Genomic DNA, 6,000 nt, shown 5'->3' with positions numbered 1-6,000 from the left:
TTAGCAATTCCGTTGGGCAGGTGGTCTTTTTCAACAAAAAATCTGGGCTCTGTAGTGGTCTTGGCCTCTTGGGAAAACTGATTAACCTTTGAAACAGAAAATGATAATTTGATGGTCAAATTCTTTCTAGTAGAAACAGGAGGGCATTACCTTAGCGTGTTTTATGCGGGAACATTACCTTGGTTTACACAAGCAAGTGGATTATGACCCGAGCCTCAAGTTCATACACCAAAATTAGCAATCACTTATTTATCCTCTGTTTAAATTAAGTTTTTCTAAAATGTATCATCACAAGAAGTTAACTGGCATAGCAGTGACGTTAAGACATTCAAGCAAACTGAAAGGATCGATACGGTCGACTAGAGGGGGGGTGAATAGGAGACTACAAATTTTACTCTTTCTTGTCAATTTTAAGGCTTAGCGGATAAAAAGGGTTCACTAGATATGCAACTAGGTGAACACAACCTATATGACAAGCAAGCTCTAAGCTAAGTATGCTAGGCAACAAACTAATTAGCAAGCCAACAAGCATACAAGGCTAAGTAAAGTGCGGGAAAGGATTAACCACAAGTGAGACGAGGACGCGGATTTTATCCCGAAGTTCACTCTTCCTTGGGGAAGAGCTACTCTCCGTTTGAAGCGGTGCCGGAGCCAAAGCTTGCGGAACGCCACCGAAGGCTCACCGTAATCTCCTTCGAGTCACCCCCAAGGGATGAGCCTCGAATCACTTGGGGTTGGTCTTGAAGGCGACCACCACACCTTTACAAACTTCTCCGGAGCACACCACAAGCAAGGAAGCTTCCGGAGGAACCTCTAACCGCCTAGGAGCCCAAGCTCCAAGAGTAACAAGTCATGGTGGATGAATGTTGCGGGGAATGCGATTTGGTTTGGTCAAAGTGTAGATCGGGTCTTGCTCTCCCAATCCCCAAAGATTCAACAAGATTGGGTGGAGGGATTGAGAGTAGTGAGCAAAATGGGGTGTAGCAATGGAGGAGCTCAACAAGACATTAGGGTTAAAGGATGGAGGAGGAAGAAGGGGGCTTTTATAGTGTTCTTGGTCGAGAGGGGATTTCTGCCCATTGGACCCCGTGCGCACGGGCCAAGTCAGCCCCGTGCGCACGGGGTGTCCAGTGAGATGCGAGGTACCCCGTGCGCACGGGCCAAGTCAGCCCCGTGCGCACGGGGTGTCCAGTGAGTTTCGAGGTACCCCGTGCGCACGGGCCAAGTCAGCCCCGTGCGCACGGGGTGTCCAGAAATATTCTGACTACCCCGTGCGCACGGGGGTCAGAGACCCTGTGCACACGGGGTGTCCAGAAGATTTCTGATGAAACATCACAGGACACCACGGCAAAGCACACAACAAGTGGAATATCTGAGGAGGTGTAGGAGGGCTCGTGTATCTGTCTTGGAGGCATTCCCACACGACACTAATTCCACGAAGACCCCTCTTGATAGTGCGGTTTTACCTACAACTCAAATCGAACCAAAACGAAAAACCTTCGAGTCGCCGGTAACCACGCCTTTGATCTTTTTGGACTGGGGGGTCGCACACCTCCATCAATGGACACCTTGGAACCAACGTCCTGAGATAAACTTTAGCAACCAACATTAGTTCCACTAACCACATTGTCATCACACCAAAATATAATCTAAGTGATACTTGCACTTTCAATCTCCCCCTTTTTGGTGCATTGATGACAACATGGTTAGGACATGGCATATAGGATACAACTTAAGTAAGCAGCCATGCGACAATAGTTGATCAAAGGAGCTCCCCCTATATATGTGCAAGAAAAAAAATGCTTGATTATGCATCAAGCACACACATATGAGGCTCCCCCTAGATCCCCATTGTCAAGGCATGTGATCAACATAATAAAACCAAACACGGTGCCTAGATCACATGCAAGTGTGGTGAGCAGAAAACGTGAGACTAACATATAGAAGCTTGATCATACTCCACAAGATACATCAACATAAGCATAGATAAATTCCATAAAGTAGATAGTCTCTCACATAGACTAGGTAGCTCACGACCACACCGCGAAAGCAAGTAAATAAGAGTATCTCAAGCCAAATAAACACAACCAAAACAAACGAGACACGAAGAAACGAGGCCTTGAGATCTCACCCAACTGAAACCAACTGCAAACGCCCCTAATAGAACACTTCTCCCCCTTTGTCATCAAGACAACAAAAAGGGAAAAGGCGATGCTAACGAGACTCTAGACAAGAGGAGGTGCGCTCGAAGCATCATCATCATCATCAAAGTGCCATCCCCCCAAGGGAAAAGAACGAGCTGTGGACACACTGTCGATGTCCTCGGACCCTGGACCAACCTCCTCACCAGCTGCAGCATGCTCAGCCTTCTCCTGACGCCTCACCTGCTTGCCCTTGTTGATCTCCTTGACCTGACGGCGCTGAATGGACTGACACATTTTGAACATGTTGCTCACGGTCTTCAGAAGAGACTTCTTCTCCTCTCTGGTGAAACTGGCATCAGTAGCAACCTGCTTCCCTTTGCTACGCGGAATCCGCACATAGGATGAACATCCCTCAGTGTAGGTAGCACGATCCTCAGGCCTGGGGTTGCGCCCCTTCTTGGGAGGCACATATGGTGGAGGAGCAGCCGGAAGCCAGTTGGATTCACGCTTCGGAACGGAGGTGCGGTACTTGGCAATGTACCTGGCGGGACAGACGGACTCAATCAAAGCTTGGATGAACGGAGCATAGATGCATGACTTGTTCTCCTGAACACACTGCCTGATCTCAAAGAACATGAAGTCCAGAACATCCACTTTCTTCTTGTTATGAAGGTAGACAAAGATATCCAACATGGAGCTCCTCAGATTGTGAGAGTCCCCGGTCTTAGGATTAAGCGTGCACCTAAGAATGTGACGCATAGTATCATAGGTTGGCTTCAAATGTTTGATAGAACCGGTGGTGAAGGCCTTGTCTGGCTTGTAAGCAAAAGCAATCTCATCCTTGTCTCTACCTGTCTCACGAACACGGCCATACTCAGGATGCTCCTCAGCAAAGAACCGATACGGAATGATGTCAGAGAACTTGGCCATGGAGGCCTCATACTCATATGTGCCAGACATCCAAGTCATAGTGCGAGCCTCATCACCGTGGAAGTATACGGTGGCAAAGAACTGCATCACAAGATCTTCACTAAACGGATGGTGGAAGGCGACGAACGGGATCAAGCCAAGCCTCCCAAGAGCACTATACACACCGGGATAGGTATGATCATTGTCCCGAAGAGCCTCCACATTGATTTGCTTGTGGGGGGCAAACTTGTTTTTCTTGGTCATGATCAGCTCAGAGAACACCCGGTGTTGAAAATCATTCTTGAATCTTGGGTCAACCCCTGCATCAGTGTTTGGCACATAGGGGAAATCCTGCCTGCAAGCCCAAAGCTCTGGCTTGGTCCACTTAGAGAGAGGTAGATTCTTGACATTCCGACCTCCTGGGAGCACGTGTTCCTCTCCTTCCTCCTCATCAACATCATCAGCAGAATCATCCTCATCTTCTATCTCTGCATCTGCGGGGTTCTCATAGTGAGCATCTTCCTGCGAATCATACTCCTCTTCTGAATCCTCGGAGGCTTCAATCACTGGCTGCTTGGAGGCGGTACGGCGACACAACAGCAACAAAACACAACAAACACGAGAGACACAAATAAGTACAAGTGCTCGAGAAGCTGGCGAGGAATGGAAGATAGAGAAGAAACAGGACTGGCACCACTGTGTACCCCGTGCACACGGGGGTCTGACCACCGTGGACACGGGGGTCCCGTGCGCACGGTACAAGGCCCGTGGACACGGGGGCCCCGCGCACACGGTACAAGGCCGTGGACACGGGGTTCGCCCAGCGGCAACCACTTCCAGATCGAGATCCGGGAGTGAGTGCGGCAGGGAGAACTGCCACAGTAATGCCCATCCGCCCCTAGTCTACCACAAGGGAACGACTGGCCTAGACTAGTAGAGGAGGAAACCCTAGACTAAAATGGATCCAAAGGAGGAAAAAGAAGAACAAGGGGAGGGAGATACCAGAGGAGGACCCCATCCCGGAAGATCTCCACGGAGCAGCGAAGTCCCACGGCGCACGGAGGAGCACCGGCGACAAGGAGGCGACGGCGGCAGCCTGGAGGCGATCTGGGGCGTGGAGGGGGCGACTGGGTGGGAAAGAACCCAAACCCCCCACGTCCCACCTCTTCAGGGCCAGAAACCGCAGACCCCGTGTGCACGGGCTAAAGGCCCCGTGCGCACGGTACAAGGGTCGTGGGCACGGGGTCCCCGTGTGCACGGTACAAGGGCCGTGGGCATGGGGTATCTAGAGGATTTTGACAGGAAGAAGCTTGTTGGGTTATGGCTGAATGCAAATTCTTACCAAGACCCCAAAGAGCATTCCCGCCTCACTTCTGAACACGTCGCAGAAGAAATCCAACACTACTAGAAAGGAGTATGTGTAGCACTTGCACTGGAAGAGACTCGAGAAAACACACACTCACGGAAACACGAACACAAGGACAAGAAGAACCACACAAACAAAAGACAAAAACGATCCAACCTCCAACGGAGGGCGGTGGCCGAAGCCACCATGTTTGAGTTTGTTTGGTATGGCACCGCGAAGATATGAACCTTGGGTCCAAGACCAATACTCATCTTTGAAGCACAAATGCCATCTTCAAATGGCTAATGTGAAAGATTTTGATCAATTTATGCACTAGTAGGATAAGATAGCTCATTAGTTGAGCTAGCTCCCCCTACTTAGGTGCCTACATCTAAAACAAGATACTAGTAGAGTATGTGTGTGTATGCAAGAACCTCAATCCAAGTTACTTATATCCACGATATTCAGCTCATGCCTTAACTCGCGGAATCTTGCTTCATCAAGTGGCTTGGTAAAAATGTCGGCAAGTTGCTTCTCGGTGTTGACATGGAATAAATCAATGTCTCCCTTGGCCACATGATCTCGAATGAAGTGATGACGAATCTCGATATGTTTGGTTCGGCTATGTTGCACTGGATTGTCGGCGATCTTGATTGCACTTTCATTGTCACAAAATAGAGGCACTTTGTCACATTTGACACCATAATCCATCAAAGTTTGCCTCATCCATAATAATTGTGCACAACAACTTCCTGCAGCAATGTACTCGGCCTCGGCGGTTGAAAGGGACACACAATTCTGCTTCTTTGAAGACCAACTTACCAATGACCTCCCTAGGAATTGACAAGACCCGGAAGTGGGCTTGCGGTCTACCTTGTCTCCGGCCCAATCCGAATCCGAATATCCTAATAACTTGAAAGTTGCTCCTTTGGGGTACCAAAGGCCCAAGTTTGGGGTATGAACCAAATATCGAAGGATTCTTTTCACTGCCGAAAAATGGCTCTCCTTGGGAGCGGATTGAAATCTTGCACACATACACACACTCAACATAATATCCGGCCTAGATGCACAAAGGTAAAGCAAAGAACCGATCATAGAGCGATATACCTTTTGATCCACATCTTTACCATTGGGATCAAGATTAAGTTGGCCATTTGTGGGCATGAGCGTCTTCATGGGCTTGACATCTTGCATTTTGAACCTCTTGAGCATGTCTTGAATATAAAGTGCTTGGTTGATGAAGGTTCCTCCTCTCAATTGCTTCACTTGAAATCCGAGGAAAAACTTCAACTCTCCCATCATGCTCATAGCAAATTCCTTGGTCATAAGATTCTCAAACTCAACGTTAATAGCATGGTTAGTGGAACCAAAAATAATATCATCAACATATATTTGGCACACAAACAATTCTCCTTTTACCCTCTTCGTGAAGAGAGTGGAATCTATTAACCCGATCTGGAACCCCTTCTCGCTTAAGAACGCCGTAAGGTGATCATACCAAGCACGAGGTGCTTGTTTAAGTCCATAGAGCGCCTTATGGAGTTCATAAACATGAGAGGGGTGATCGGGGTCTTCGAAACCGGGAGGTTGTTTGACATACAC

Source organism: Triticum aestivum, chromosome 4D, assembly GCF_018294505.1.
Source record: "Triticum aestivum cultivar Chinese Spring chromosome 4D, IWGSC CS RefSeq v2.1, whole genome shotgun sequence".
Classification (NCBI taxonomy): Eukaryota; Viridiplantae; Streptophyta; class Magnoliopsida; order Poales; family Poaceae; genus Triticum; species Triticum aestivum.
Note: the sequence above shows the minus strand (reverse complement) of the source record.